Below are 17,677 nucleotides of genomic sequence, written 5' to 3'. Positions count from 1 at the left end.
ACCAAATTTGGGGATGGTTTATTACATAACAATAAATAATTGAGATAGTTAGCTAATAACCAGTTAACTAAATATGCTACTGTTGGGCATTTACTTATTTATTTATTTTTAAAGATTTTATTTATTTATTTGACAGACAGAGATCACAAGTAGGCAGAGAGGCAGGCAGAAAGAGAGAGGGGGAAGCAGGCTCCCCACGGAGCAGAGAGCCTGATATGGGGCTCGATCCCAGGGCCCCAGGATCATGACCTGAGCCAAGGGCAGAGGCCCCAACCCACTAAGCCACCCAGGCGCCTGGACATTTATTTTAAAATTACAATTTTTAAGGGAAAGATGCTAGAAAGTAAATTATTGGCTTTAAAGTGACATGACTAAAGGAAAATAATCTTAATTTAATCAAGCAATTTTGAAAATTTTAAAAACTGTTTCTAAAACTCAGATACATAGATATCTGGAGACAGGTCTCTTCTTGGGCTAAAAGGTGAGCAGTTAATTAATTTGACTTTGCAAACTGGTCTCTGAAAGGATTTGCTGAATTTGAGGTTAGTTTTAATGTTTGTATACCTCTTAGTTTTAGACAGTGGAATTTTTTAAGAAATAGAGAAATATAACCCATAGATTTCTGGCTCAGGAATCTCACCAAAGATTTTCTCACGTTCAAATGATTTCAGTTCTTTAGTGAAATCTAGCATTTAAAAATAAAACAAATGATGACACCACAGGACTGATGCCAAACAAAGGCTTCAGCCATAATCACCATGAAGATTGTAACTTTTCATGCTTTTGACATTTCATAAGTTCTGACTGTACGTTTTTAGGGAAATGAAACAAATTCTAAATTGTTAACCTCTTCTATTACAAATGTGAAATAACACATTTCATATTATAGCATAGTAATTTTTATATTATGAATGTCCAGCTCAGGGCAATAAAGCCATTCCCCTGCATTTCAGCAGAAATGTACAGAAGATGTCAGGTTTTTTGATGAGAACAACTTGGCAGGGACTCGTGCAGAATATAAAGTGTGTTTCAGCTTTATTCTTGGTGACTGCTGTATTTTGTCAAAGTTTCTTGAAAGAAGGAAGAAAGGAAGACAGACAGAAATGCAGAAAGAAAGAAAGAGAAAGAAAAAGACAAGAAGAAAGAAAAAAAGAAAGAAAGAAAGAAAGAAAGAAACTGCAGCTTTCTCTAACCTTAACATTTTTTATTTGATCTTGTAGAAATAGAATACATTTATCATCCATATCATTTATGTTGATGATTGCTTAAGCATGAAATAAGAGAAAAGAGGAGAAAATAGGGCTGCTACTCACTGTTAAGCACATGTTAATGATATCCCTACCTTCTGTATGAACTCTGAACAGAACTTTTAATCTTAATATAGCTCTTCCAACATAGTTCTTCTGACATTATTCTTTCACTAAATCCTCACCTAGGTAATTGTATCCTATTGATGAAAGAAACCTAATGATACTCAATTTCCTTTTTATCTAGTAAAAGCCACATCAAGTGAATCTGGTTATTAAGTAAATAGCAAATAAATTGAATGCTGTAATAAATGTCTTCATCTACATACACTAAAGACAGGAAAGAATGAAACTCTAAATACAAATTTTAAATTAGTTTAAGATAAATATAAAAATACTGTACCTTGAGACATTATATATGTGAAATTCAGATGGCTCTTAGGTGACAGGTTTCGAAGTATGTACAATTTTCATTACTACAAAAAACTTTAGTTCAACAGAACACTGAAAACAGAACCCTGACACTTTTCTGCTAGTTTGAATAGTAGCAATGTGAGCTATATCCACATTATACAAAATAATGAGGACAATGAAATATCATATAAATTTTCCTGCCTTTATCTATGTAGTGTCATAAAAAGCTTCTCCTTTTCTCTTTGACTTCATAACATTGCAGTTCCCCAGAACTCTATCACTGCATTTTTTTCTTCTCTGGCTATGCACAACAAAATTTCTATCTTCACTTCATTATTATTCAAGAATCTGGCAACTATACAATGTACACACACACACACACACACATACACACTAGTTCTTGAAGCTCAAACTCAAATAATTTCTACTTACAACCAAATCATGAAATATATTTCCCTTTAAAAGCATACAACCTACAGGAGGAGGCAAAGAGCTATGTGGCTTTTTTTTCTAGAACTGTTTATACTGTTCCCTCCAAAGGCAATGATCTGTGCACACTGGCTAAATTCTCCCCAGGTGGTTGGTTCCCGGTGTGGGCCAAGAAGTGGTAGCCACTGATAGGGAGCCTCATTCTAACCGCCCCCACTTCCTCCTACCAGGTCAGATCTCCTTCTCTGCCCCCAACTCAACTCCCCGAGGACTCATCTACTACTTTCCAAAGTCCAAATGAAGATGTATGGTTATTTCCTTCTTACTCTACATTCCTACATTCTTTCTGGTTCTGTTTTTACATCATAACTTCATGCCTGCCTTTCCTCAAGATTTACATTTTGTTCTCAAAAGCCTGTTATTTTGTGTGTGTGTGTGTGCATGTATTATATATAGTATATACTATATATATTCACAAAAAGTCCATTTTAAAATATATATATAATATATATTACATATATATATATTTTTATGAATATATATACATATATATTCACAAAAAGTCCATTTAAAAATATATATAATATATATATTACATATATATACATATATATTCATTAAAAGTCCATTTTAAAAAATATATAATATATATTTTATATATATATGTATGTATATATATATACTTTATATATATATACTTTTTAAATCCTGAACTTTAGAGTTTGTGTATCTCTTTTTATTCCCACCATATTAATTCCTTCTAGAGGCAATGTATTACCTCTAACTGACTACAGGAAAAGTAATTCTGAAGGGATCAGGTATAAAAAACATAGTGGTGAATATTTCTAGATGTTATCTTTTATAACACTTCCCCTGAAGCAATGTATTAAATCCAGGAAATCTGGAGGATTAAAACACTTGTTAGTCCTTTAAAAAAATATCTAGTGGACCGGTAGTCTCAGCCCTCCAAAATCCAGTGCATCTTAAAAAATTCATCTTCAATACAACATTTTCAATGAAATATTTCTTACCCCCATATACAAAAATAACCATAAATGTTTCATTATAAATATTGAATGCCTCCACTGTAAGAATCAATGGGCTCTGGATAAGTCTGTCTTCTTCTCCATCCTCTACCCTTGTTCCTCAGAGTAGCACGAATGTCTATTAGAAAACCTGTGAGAAGTGCAAAATCCCAATCCTCATTCCTCATTTCCTGAATCAGAATCTGCATTTTTTTTCAATTTATTTATTTTCAGAAAAACAGTATTCATTATTTTTTCATCACACCCAGTTCTCCATGCAAGCCGTGCCCTCTATAATACCCACCACCTGGTACCCCAACCTCCCACCCCCCCGCCACTTCAAACCCCTCAGATTGTTTTTCAGAGTCCATAGTCTCTCATGGTTCACCTCCCCTTCCAATTTACCCAAATTCCCTTCTCCTCTCTAATGTCCCTTGTCCTCCATGATATTGTTATGCTCCACAAATAAGTGAAACCATATGATAATTGACTCTCTCTGCTTTGACTGATTTCACCCAGCATAATCTCTTCCAGTCCCGTCCATGTTGCTACAAAAGTTGGGTATTCATCCTTTCTGATGGAGGCATAATACTCCATAGTGTATATGGACCACATCTTCCTTATCCATTCGTCCGTTGAAGGGCATCTTGGTTCTTTCCATAGTTTGGCGACCGTGGCCATTGCTGCTATAAACATTGGGGTACAGATGGCCCTTCTTTTCACGACATCTGTGTCTTTGGGGTAAATACCCAGGAGTGCAATTGCAGGGTCATAGGGAAGTTCTATTTTTAATTTCTTGAGGAATCTCCACACTGTTCTCCAAAGAGGTTGCACCAACTTGCATTCCCACCAACAGTGTAAGAGGGCTCCCCTTTCTCCACATCCTCTCCAACACATGTTGCTTCCTGTTTTGTTAATTTTGGCCATTCTAACTGGTGTAAGGTGATATCTCAATGTGGTTTTAATTTGAATCTCCCTGAGGGCTAGTGATGATGAGCATTTTTTCATGTGTCTGATAGCCATTTGTATGTCTTGATTGGAGAAGTGTCTGTTCATATCTTCTGCCCATTTTTTGATGTGTTTTTCTGTTTCGTGTGGGTTGAGTTTGAGGAGTTCGTTATAGATCCTGGATATCAACCTTTTGTCTGTACTGTCATTTGCAAATATCTTCTCCCATTCCGTGGGTTGCCTCTTTGTTTTCTTGACTGTTTCCTTTGCTGTGCAGAAGCTTTTGATTTTGATGAAGTCCCAGAAGTTTATTTTCGCTTTTGTTTCCTTTGCCTTTGGAGACGTATCTTGAAAGAAGTTGCTGTGGCTGATATCGAAGAGATTACTGCCTGTGTTCTCCTCTAGGATTCTGATGGATTCCTGTCTCACGTTGAGGTCTTTTATCCATTTTGAGTTTATCTTTGTGTACGGTGTAAGAGAATTTTAACAAGATCCTCAGGTGATTCGTCTTCACATAAGTTTGAGAAAAGCTCTGCTCTGAGGCACCATTACAAACATGAGCCAAGGGTCTCTAAACTCCTCCCCCCCACCCACTCCTTCTGCCAATTCTCCAAGTCTAGAATTGTTTTGCTGCCACTCTCTAAAAAAATAAGTGCAAAAATCATTATGCCCTTTATCCCTACTTACTTGGGAGACTAAAATTCCCCAACCATCCCTTGAAAACTACTGCCTAATTCCTGTGAGGTTCTATATTTTCCTTTTTCTGAGCCTATCTGTCACCCTTCTTTAACTCTGAAATGTCATTCTGGCATCTGGAATGCATGGTCAATTACCAGAAAATTCCCAATGTTTTCCAATCTTTGAATATTTCCTTCACCCTTATGCTGTTTAAGCACTGCTTAACCTGTAGCCCTGATGAGGAGAATCTTTCCTTTCCCATCTCACTTGTAACACCGGGGCTGGAGACAGGATAGGTATCCTCCTTGCTCCTCGGTGCAGTTCAAAGACCAATCCATCATGTTCTCTAAACTCCACTCTTCAGCTTTCAACCTCCCAGCATCTATCAGTACCACACACTGCCTTCCTTACCAGTGTCATCTACAAACTCTTGAGTCAGTCCTCCCTCCCATCTCATTCCTGGGAGACTTTAGTTCCTGGTTTGCTGTCACTCTCTCCACCTCTATTCCTATTATAATTCTTGGTGATCTTAGTATCCACAAAGGTAATCTTCTTCCCAATACATTTACTTTCCATTTTCTTGACTTCCTTACCTCCAAGGATCTGGATTTTCACTCTATCTTAGTTATGATTCCCAGGGTTCTTCCAGTGTTATAACTAGTCATCACCACCAGTAACTACAACACCTCCATAATTTGAACTCCAGAATTCTACTTTCAACCACAAACTCCTATCTTCTAGTTCACTCCCTGTAGTACTTCAGTTTCAATAAACCTTCAACCCACCGAAACCCCTAATCCATTGTCACCCACCTCTTGTCTTCTAATGCTTACTCAGTTTAAATATCATGGTACATCATAGTATCATTCTCTGACATATATCCTCAACACACTTAACTATTGTTTTCCTTCATTACTTCATTTGGAAAAATTTCAATTCTATGCCCATATACTCTCCTTTTAATAGCAAGGATGAGCCATTCCACTGCTTGGGCAGTAGATCCCATCTCTTCTCACTCCTGCAATATAAATTTTTCCTTTCTCTTTTGGACCATTGCTATCACCATAAAAGCATATTGTTATTTCTCTCATCATAAAAGGAAACTTTTTTTTTGACCCCACTACCCCTCTCAACTGTCACCTTTACAGAAACCTCAAAAGAGTTGTCTGTGGTTACTTGCTCATATCCTTAGCCTTTCACTGATTTGGAATCCACTCCAGTGAGGACTTTTTCCCAAAAAACTACTCTCATCAAGGTCACAAATACTCTCCACAATGCTAAGTAGTCCCTTTCCATAAAAGCTCTACCTATCAACAAAAATACTCTTTATATTGTTAAATCTCAATCTTCATCTTACATAACCTCTCAGCAACATTTGACTCCATTGGTCCTTTACTCCTTGAAGCATACCATACTTGGTTTCCACAGCACCACAATCCCTAGGTTTCTTCCTATCTCACTGGTTTCTCCTTTTCTGTCTTCTTAATGTTGCACTTCCCCAGGACACTAACACTGGATTTCTTTTTTTCTCTTGCAACACTTCCTGCTTCGATGGTCTAGTCTCATCTTAAGGATTAAAACACATCCTGATGATTCTCAAATTTACATGCCTAGCCTGGGCATCTCCTGGAAATACCAGACTGTCTGGTATTTATCTCCATTTGACTATTTAATAGGCTTCTCAAACTAACATGTCCAAAACCAAATTGCTGATTATTCTCCAAAATTCACCCCTCTCCCAGTCATCCTCCATTTTATTAACTGCAAGCTCACCAGTACTATATTTGTCTGTGAGTGATCCTTCAATCTCTATGTCACAAAAACGAAATATTTGATGTCTATTTGATCGTCAGTTTTTTAGGACTGATATACAAAGTAAAACAGACTTCTTCTTTGAGTTGACAGGGCATGACTTTCAGTTGGAATTAATTCCTCATAAATACAGGAAAGGTCTTGGATAAATAATGCATTGGCGATTGCCATAAAAAAGAATGAGGATTTCAAAGATTTTTATTTTACTGACTTTGACTGCCCTCTGTATGGTTACCTGAGCTGAGCATTTAATAAACTCAGTGTGATATAACTTGAAAAGTGTCTATTTAGGTGGCTGCCCATGTTACTGAAGAGTTACATGATAGTCATACCTACACAATGACATATTTTGTCTACTACAGAAGTCATAATGTGACAATCTGATAACTTCCAGGTGGGAACTTGGGGATTCAACTGGAAAGATGTTTCTCAATCTTGATCAAAGTTGATACCATTTAAGAGCACTGTTATAAGGTATACAATCCCAGCCAACATCTATAGATTTTGATTTGGTAAATATATGGTGAGGCCCCAGGACCCATATTTTGGTGAATACCTGGATGAGTCTTATATCCAGGAAATTCTGGAAAGCACTGGTATATAAAGATGAGCCTTGGTAATCCTACAGGTCTCCCCTGGCCGTCATCTAAAAGTTCACTTTATGACACTTTGCTTTTATGAAAATGTACATTAGTACACATTTTCACTAAAAGAAAGAAATATGAATAGGATAGTTGCTTTTACTCCTTTTCAACTTGTGAAAGATTTAATAAGAATACTCTGTTTTCAGATAGTGTGGGAAACCTACCATTAAGAATTTCTTGATCCAAAGATACCATAAAATAAATGAAAATTCCTGCCACAGACAGAAGATATTCATAACATATCCAAAGAATGCAGAATAGGAAGTCTCTTATCAGTGTTAATGAGGTAGGAGTTAGTACAATCACTTCAGAAAATTACAGGCATTACCAAGGTAGAGACTGGACATACTTTTGACCCTGTAATTTACTCAATATTAGACGAAAGAAGTGCTTGCACAAATACATCAGAAGACATGCACATTTTTAGCAGTGTGATTCATAATAGAAGGAAAAATACCCTAGAAGCAATTCAAATATCCATGAATAGTAAAATGAGTAAATACATTGTGGAATAATTTTACAATGGAAGATTACACAGCAATGAGAATAAATGGACTATAGCTATTAGAGCTATGTATTAATGTACACAAATCTCAAAACAGCATTTTGAGTGAAGACAAGTCACAGAGTCACAGAAGAATATCGGCAGTATGGTTCCATTTATACAAAGCTCAAAAACCATCAAGCTGAAAATGTATCGTTTATGCATTTATACCTATAGTTTGCAACCTAAAAAGGAGAGAGAAAATTGAGGATAGTTATAACTTCTGTGTGGGAAAAAAATAAGGAGATATAATTGGGGAGGGCATAGGATAACTTTGGTTTTATTTAATTCCTAAATTGAGTAGGGAATATATGACTATTTGTTTTATTATTCTTTAACTGTTTAGTCTAGTCATATGGTACATTATGTTTGAATATAAGACTAACACCAATTTTAAAAACATAATGACTATTTATTGAACAATCACTTTCTTCCACCCAACTGGATATACCTAACATAATAAACTGAATATTGCATGGCATTTCCTCCCTATTTTATTGACAAGGAAACAACTACAAACTTGCATTGAATAAACTTGAGCATCTAATAAATGCCCCATGTCCTTATGGTTACTAAAACCAAAACCTGGATTTGATCCAATCTAACTCTGAACTCATCTGCTCTATTACTTTTCATATTAAAAATGTTAGGTACTATTGTGCCTGGAACTCTTCCAAGCACTTTACATGCAACATTCACAATTTTAGAAATGAGGAAATTGAGGCACGGAGAGAGCATATGATTTATCTAAGAAAACACGACTGTAAGCGGTGAAGCCGCCTCCCCTGTGTTCTACTGCCTGCCAAAGTTAACCTCCTCAATCCCTCTGTAAAACCCTTCTTCATGCTCTCCTTTCCTTCTACTAGTGTTCTTAATTCAGGATAATTTATTACCTTTTAGAACACTAGACTGCAAATTCTTTTCCTTGCTTTAAGTTTTATTCATGCTTATTATCCTGATCAATATATCCTCTGCACTGTTCCTATTATGGCCTTTCTAAAATAAAATTTGAACTACTCCCAGGAAGAGGTGTATTGACTTCATGTGGATATAATGTGATAAATACAAAAAATTGAATAATATATAAGAAAAATGAGTTTAATAAGCACATAGAATGAGAAAGGGTTCTGGGAATTAATAGAGTTCTATTCCCCTTTCTTACTATACATAAAGAGCACTGTAGGCATGCCTATATTTCCCAGGCAAAATAATAACAAAATAATTTTACTCCAAATATTAGCTCCAGAAAAATGCTTCCCATTCTGGTTCTTGGGAGTTTCCAAACATAATAGCCAGCTATTTGGCAATCACTCTAAAGTAAATTTTAATTGTTTACTAGATATGTCAGTAAGGGTCCAGTAAAGAAAAGAAAAGAAATGGGATTCCCCTGGTGGCTCAGTTGGTTAAGCAGCTGATTCTTGATTTTGGCTTAGGTCATGACCTCCAGGTTGTGAGATGGAGGCCCACATCAGGCTCTGCACTCAGCGGGGAGTCTGGAGATTCTCTCCTTCTGCCTCTATCCCTACCCCCACTTGTTCTCTCTTTCTCAAATAAATAAATGAATCTAGAGAGAAAGAGAAAGAAAGAAAGAAAAAAAGAAAAAAAGAAAGAAAGAAAGAAAAATTAAAAGAAAAGAAAAGAAAACATACTCCATGCAGCACAGAGAGAAAATTTAATACTGAGAGCTAGATTCAAGGGCATCAAAAAAGTTAAAAAACAAAGAGTGAATGGTGGGAAAACCCCCAAATTAGCAAAATCAGGAAACTACTACCAGATATACCTAGGTCCAGAGGAATGATAGGATAAGGTGGTGTTCCCTGAAGCATGGCACCAAGGTCTTAGCATAAGAGGAGCTCAGGAGCCTAAACCATACTGTGGGAAGTGCTACCCAGATATTACAGAAAAGGAGAAATACCTGGGTTTTTCCCTCCTTTAGCTAGTGCCTCCTCTAGCTAGAGCAAATTTCTAAGAGTTTGGAAATCCAGTTCCCAAGGGGCAGCCTCTAGAACAGAGCAAGGGGAGGATAAAGAATGAACTTAACGGCAAACAGGTAAATGACTAGCCCAAAGAACTTTCAATTATATTTTTGTGCCTCATTCTTAAATATGAACAAAAAAGTTACCCAGAAGGAAAGATAATGGGGGGTGGGGGAATGTTTTAAGCATGAGAAACAAAAAGCAATTATCTTCTCAAAGAGATCTGAGATGCTACTGATCTCATGAAACAATAATATGAAGCTATTAAAAAGTCAAAACCAAAAATAGAACTCTCAGAAATTAAAAATCATTGTTAAAATAAAAAATCACATAAAAGTTGGAAGATTAAACTCTTCCAGGAAACAGAACCCCAAGATAAGAAATTGAAAAATATGTGCAGAATTACTGGGGAAAGTACATTGGACAAACGAGTTCTAGAAAAAGATGGGAAAATAGAGACAAGAACATTTGTAAAGACAATCTCCTAGAACTGAACAATACAAGTCTCCAGATTTACAAGGCCCAGTAAGTGCTCAGCACAAGAAATAAATCACACCTAGGCAATTACTCATGAAATTTATTAAGGTAAAGAAAAGACCTAAAAGCCTCAATAATAACAATAATCAAAATCATAATCATCACAACAAACTACAACCCAGGAACTGCATTATTAGGTCTTTATCCAAAGAACAAAAACACAATTATTCAAAGGGGCAAATGCACCCTGATGTTTATAGCAGCAATGTCCACAATAGCCATAATATGAAAAGAGCCCAGATGGCCACTGACAGATGAATGGATAAAGAAGATATTTTATATATATATATATATACACACACACACACACACACAAATATATATATGTATATATATACACATACACATACACACACACACAGAGGAATATTACTCATCCATCAAAAAGAATGAAATCTTGCAATATGCAACAACTATGGAACTAGAGGGTATTATGCTAAGTGAAATAAGTCAGTCAGAGAAAGACACGTGCTATATGATTTCACTCATTTGTGGAATTTAAGAAACAAAACTGATGAACACAGAGGAAGGAAAGGAAAAATAAAACAAGATAAAAACAGGGAGGAAGACAAACCACAAGAGACTCTTAACTACAGAGGACAAACTGAAGATGGAGAGGGAAAATGGCAGAACAGGGGAGGACCTTGTTTCATATGGTCCCTTGAATTTAGATAGATATCTATCAAACCATCCTAAACACACATAAATTCATTCTGAGATGTAAGAAAATATATCTGGAATTCTACAAGCAGAAAAGTGACTGCTCTGTGCAAGGTAGGAGGTAGACAGTTGTGAATCTGTGGAGAAAATATCAAAAGATAAATGGAGGGGGCAGGGAGCTTCCATGAACTGGCTACTGGAAAATGATATAACACCGGAGCTCAAAATCAGAACCCTTAGAAATCTGCTCCAGTTAAAGACCTCCCTTTCTGAAAGAGGCTCAGGGGATGAAAAGGGTAGAATTCTAGGTGGGTCACTGCAGTCTCAGGATCCCAGGAGACAGAGAACAAAGGGGGATGCCTGAACCAGCAGAGTGCCCAAGCATTGAAGCAGGGAAACTGTATATATACATATACACATATACACATACATGTATATAAATAAACATATATATATATAGGTATATATATATGTGTGTAGAAAGAAAGCAAAATTTATATGTGTGTGTGTGTGTGTGTGTGCACACACATATAAATATAAAAGTTTTGCTGTCTTTGCAATTTGGGGATGTAGTGTCTTCTAACATCCAGACCAAAATTCAGTCAGGAACAAGTGGATCACCCTGCTAGTGGGATCCTATCCTACCCAGAAATTGAGCTAGTAGGTATTTACCCAAGATACAAATGTAGTGATCTGAAGGGGCACCTGAACCCCAGTGTTTACAATAGCAATGTCCACAACAGCCCATATATGGAAAGAGCCCTGGTGTCTATCAACAGAGGAATGGATAAAGAACATGTGGTAATATATATAATGGAATACTACTCAGCCATCAGAAAGGATGAAATCTTACCATTTATATCAACATCTATGGAACTAGAGTGTATTATGCTGAGTAAGTCAGTCAATCAGAGGAAGAATGGTTTCACTCATTTGTAGAATATAAGGAATACTGCAGAGAATCATAGAGGAAGGGAGGGAAAAATGGAATGGAAAGAAATCAGAAAGGGAGACAAACCAAACCATGAGAGACTTTTAACTACAGGAAATAAGCTGAAGGTTACTGGAGGGGACGTGGTTTCTTTATGGGGTAACTGGGCGATAGGCATTAAGGAGGGCCCGGGATGTGATGAGCACTGGGTGTTATATGGAACTGATGAATATGCTGGCTAATTGAATTTAAATAAAAATTTCAAGAAGTCAGTTGGTTATAACTAGGCATGTGGTCAAACTTATCTCTGTCAACTCTGTCTTAGGAGAGATGCTGAATTTCTCATAATCTTGAAAACAAAACAAAACAACAACAACAAAAAACAATGATAGAGGGATAGAGTGGAGGAGTCTCAATGCTGCTTCAATTTGTTTTAGAAACAGCATAAAGAAAATAATGGAATGATTCTCTAGTTTTTTTCCATCTCCTCGAGTCTTGTAATTCATTTTTCATTTTTATGGATAGGCTTTGAGTAGTTTTAAGTTCACAGAAAAATTGATAGAAAAGTACAGAAAGCTATCATACTCTCCCCTGACTTCCTCTGTAGTTTTCCCTATTAACGTCTTGCATAAGTGTACATTTGTTACCATCAATGATGACTAGTCCATAGTTTACACGAGCATTTACTCTTTGTGCTGTGCATGTCTGTGGGTTTTGACAAATGTATACTGCCATGGACCCACCATTATAGTGTCATACAGAATAGTTTCAGTGCATAAAAGATGCCCTCTGCTCCACCTAGTCCTCCTTTTCTTGCTGCCCCTCAATACCCTGGCAAGCATTAATTTTTTAACTGTCTATAGTTTTGCCTTTTGCAGAATATCAAATGGTTGGAATTACATAGTATGCAGCCTTTTCTGACTGGCTTCTTTCACTTAGCAATATCCTTTTAAGCTTCTTCCATGCCTTTCGTGGTTTGATGGTACCTTTAATCAATAAATAATATTCCCTTGTACAGATAGGTCAGTTTGTTTATTCATTAATCTACTGAAAGACATCTTGGTTGCCTCCAATATTGGCAATTATAAGTAAAGCTGTTATAAAGATCTGTGTGCATGTTTTTGTGTGGACATAAGTTTTCAACTCCAAAGAGCATGACTGCTCCTTGGTACTGCAAGATGTTTAGCTTTGTTAGAAAATGCCTGACTTCCAAGGTGATTGTACCATGTTGCATTCCTACTAGAAATGAATTAAAGTTCTGTTGCCCCATAACCTTATCATCTCTTGATATTGTTAGTATTTTGGATTTAACCACTCTGACAGGTAGTAGTAGTATCTCATTATTGCTTTAATTTGCAATTCCCTGATGACATGTGATATTGAACACCTTTTTGTTTGCTCATCTGCCATCTGTATATCTTTGCAGAAGTGTCTGTTCAGAACTCTTACCTACTTTTTTTTTAATTGCTGAGTTTTCAGAGTTCTTTGTATGTTTTGAGTAACAGTCCTTTATCAGATATGTTTTGCAAATATGTTCTCCCACTCTGTGGCTTGTCTTTTTCTTCTCTTAACAGTGTCTTTTGTAGAGCAGAAGTTTTGACCTTAAGTAAATCACACTTATTTTAATCTTCCATGCGTTGTTCTTTGGTGGTTGTATCTAAAACCTGATAACCAAACCCAAAGTCACCTAGGTTTTCTCTGATGTTATCTTCTAGACTTTTTTTAGTTTTTCATTTTATGCTTAGGTCTGTGATCCATTTTAAGTTAATTTCTGTGAAAGGTATAAGGTCTGTGTCTAGTTTCACTTTTTGAATGTGGATTTCCAGCTAGTCTAGTAGGTTTGTTGAAAAGACTATCTGCACTCCATTTTATGCCTTTACTCCTTTGTCAAACATCAGTTGACTATATTTGAATGGGTCTATCTCCTGGTTCTCTGTTCTGTTCAATTGATCTGTTTATTCTTTCACCAATACCACACTGTCTGAATTCCTTTAGATTTACAGTAAGCCTTAAAGCCTAGTATTGTCCATTTTCCATCTTCAATATTGTGTTGGCTAGTCTTTTGTTTTTCCATAAATTGTAGAATCAATTTGTTGATATCCAAATAATTTGCTGGGATCTTGATAGAAATTGTGTTGAATACCAAGTTGGGAAGAACTGACATCATGAAATATTGTGTCTTCCTATCCATGAACACAGAATCTCTCTCCATTTACTTAAATCTTTGATCTCCTTCATCAATGTTATAGTATACAAATAATAAGTAATATAAATCTTACACTATTTTAAATTTATATCTATGTTGACCTTCCTCCTTCCCTTCCTCCTCCTCTTTTTGGTGATGTAACTTCAGCAAAACCAACCTTCCCAATAATACAACTTAGCTGCTAATCTCTGAACAATTTAAAACCCCAGGATGACATCCAGACTCAGTTTCTTTTTGTTTAAATGAGCATTACCAAGTAAGAAAATGCTCAAACTAAGAAATACATTCAACTAGAATAATATTAATACAATCCAAATTCTAATGCTCATTTCACTGAACCACAGTGCACTGATGTCACCAAGATATCGTGCCCACATTAAACTTTGATGAATATTTAGGGTATTTGACAATGGCTTTGAATAACCCTAGGCATGTTCTGAAAAGGAATCAGGAGGATAAGGTTTCCAGGATAGTCTAGTTTAGGGCATTTATTACTGCACAATTCATTGTGGACGTTAATTAAATTATGTTCATCTGTTCAGAATTGAGGTCTTGTTCCCTTAGCCATGGTGGTGTTTCATATTGCTTTGTATCCATACTCATGAAAGAAGATTGATATCTTCAGACATAAAAGCATAGATTTGCTTTACCACCCCTCAAATGTCTTTGGTAGAATCCCTAATTCTTAATTTCAGCATTACGTTTATATTTAAAGACTGGGCCACTTAGTTGGCTCAGTTGGCAAGCATGTGACTCTTGATCTGGGGTTGTAACTGTATGCACTATGTTGGGTTTAAAGATTACTTAAAAATAAAATCTCTTTAAAAAATATTTTTAAATTATGCTGCAGTTTTTATTTCCAATTTTTCATTGCTGGTATCAGGAAAGCAACTGACTTTTGCATATTAACTTTGTATCCTGTAATCTTGTTTTAACTGCTCCTTAGTTCCAGATTTTTTTTGATTCTTTGGGGTTTTCTACAATCGTGTCATCTGTGAAGAAAGATAATTTTCTTTCTTTTTCTTAAATCTATATGCCTTCCTCCAACCCTTTTTCTTGTTTTATGTCATTAGCTAGGAGTCCAGTATGATGGTGAATAGGAGTGTATGTTGGGGGGGGGTCTTACAATTTTTTACTTTATTCTTTTAAATGAATTAAACTGGGCATCACCAAAAGAATCATCTCTCATTTAGGGAATATTCCAAAACACTAACAGAAATTGGGAGTAGAGTAAGGAGGAAGAGTGTTAATTTTCTCATCACAACACGGTACCAATTTTATGGCCTAAAATTAAAACATTTTAAGAATATATATATATATATATATATATATATATATATATCTTACAGTTAGTCTAACCTTCATATTTTTCTCAATTTTTCTTAACCTGAAAGTTATAACTAAAGAGCAATACCACATGCAGTAAATTAATGTTTATCTTACATTCAGAAATATGAAATTTTCATTTTGATTTCAGTTCATTTTTGTTAAACTCCAAGTATTTTATACATAATTTTAATATATTTTTATATATTAATATATCTTCCTATCTGTGTATATGCACAGAGAGAACTAGCATGAGATTTGTCTGTTAAAAAAGCATTTTCCTGGAGCATTGGGTGTGGTGCATAAACAATGAATTCTGTTATACTGAAAAGAACTAAATTTTTTAAAAAAGCAATTTACTAGGTGAAGAGTAGTGATTATTTTCAACATTTTTTCCTGCCTGTATTGTCTGAATTTTTAATATAAAATAATAAAATATGTAATATAATAATAAAAGTATTATCTCAAAAATATAGTCATAAATGCTTTAAGATGTACTTAACAACCAAGGAAAATTAAGATAATAACCCTAAGTCCAGATGTGGATGGAATTTGTCCTAAAAATACACCATATGGTTAATTTTGACACTATGTTTACACGTGTTCCACCTTCTGTAGCAGTACTATATAATTTATGGAGTTAGGTACAATGTACTGACTTAACCCTCCCTGTCTGCACCTAGCTGAGGAGTGAAAATACTAGATCGACTAAAAAACAGTACAACCACAGGCTTCAGTATTATGCAGAACCCAGTTTATGAAACAGCTAAGTTGATGGACTATCCTCTCCACTCCCCAATTAGCAACTCTTGTTTCACCTATAGTAAAAGCTAGGACAATAACAGGATCATTCTTAAATTATCAACGATAATTTCAATACTATAGGTTTACTCAATACTATAGGTTTAATTCATGTGTGTTTAAATTATCCACTTGTTTACTGACTCAGGATAAATATGTCACTGATTGATGTACTTTTTAAGTATATTTGATTCTTAGTGGCACCTGGGTGGCTCAGTCTGCTGAGTGGCTGACTCTTGGTTTGGGGTCAGGTCATGATCTCAGAGTCCTATGACTAAGCTCTACAGTGGGCTTTGTGCTCAGTGGGTAGTCTGCTTGTGGATTCTCTCTCCCTCAGCCCCTTGCCTGAAACTCTCTCTCTCTAAAACAAATAAATGGATAAGTCATATATGTATATACATACACACACAGACAAACACATATATAACATGAATTCCACTTTTTTTCTTGCAATTTTTTTTTAAGAAAACAGCCATCTCTCCTGTAATTTCTCCAAATGAGCATTTTTTCCCCCTGACTGTATGCTGGTAGTTAAGTTTAACATGTTCTTCAATCACTATATTTTTTGTAAATTGATCATTACATCTACAGTTTTGATGAGGGACTAGGTTTAATTATTCTTATTTTTTGTTAAAGCTATTTCACAGGTGATGTTAGATTGTTCTTACATCAGAGGCTCATGTCTGATCTTCTCTCTTTTATGATGTTATAAATGGGCACTGATAAGCAGTACCCAGATTGTGGGTTTGAAAACTATGGTCTGTGAACCATCTGATCATGTTTCTATTACTGTAAATAAGGTTTTATTGAAACACACAGTCACATCCATTCTCTTACATATTTCTTATGGAAGCTTTTACTACAACAATAGAGCTACAACAGAGACTTTATGGTCTCCAACACTAAAATATTTACTATCTGATCTTTTATTGGAAATGTCTGTTAATCTGATTTATAGCTAGGTCCATTAATCTATTGTTAGGACAACATGTAATGTTCTCACTGTATAATTTTGTTGCTGATGTTTAGCACCTGCAACAATTTCATAAAAAGAAGTTTCCTCTTATCAACGAGTTCAGTCAGGACAATTAGAATAAATGCCTGATTCTTACCCTTTATTTGCCTGTTTTCAAATTAATTAGATGCTTCATTTATATTCTCCAAAGGTGACTGAAAATTATTTAGGTATAATTATAAACACAAGGATTTAAACATATCCAGTGTGTTTCAAAACACTGCATTTATCATACTTACTGTCCCTTCCTTAGCCAACAGGAAGCTCTTCAGATAAGCTCCTGAGTCCTTCTGACAGTTCTCTTGTAGCCTTCTAGGATAATAGTAGTCCAAACTCATGCTATAGATATCCTGCCTCAGCCTTGAATCCTCCATTTTTCCACAAAGCACTGGTTTCTCTTCCCAGAAAATAGCATAAAAAGACCATAATCTAGGGCTAGGAGCTCACTGCTACTGGGCTGAACATTGTTTCTAGTCCGTTTTAG

The 17,677-nt window shown here is 35.6% G+C and overlaps 1 pseudogene; it reads right to left on the bottom strand.

Annotated features, from left to right (window-relative positions):
• The window catches only part of LOC122905373, a 54,108-nt pseudogene extending 36,541 nt beyond the window's left edge, over nucleotides 1-17,567 (bottom strand).
• Between the last annotated feature and the right edge of the window lie 110 nt (nucleotides 17,568-17,677).

Source organism: Neovison vison, chromosome 4 (genome assembly GCF_020171115.1).
Source record: "Neovison vison isolate M4711 chromosome 4, ASM_NN_V1, whole genome shotgun sequence".
NCBI lineage: Eukaryota > Metazoa > Chordata > Mammalia > Carnivora > Mustelidae > Neogale > Neogale vison.
Note: the sequence above shows the minus strand (reverse complement) of the source record. Positions and strands in the feature narration are given on the sequence as shown.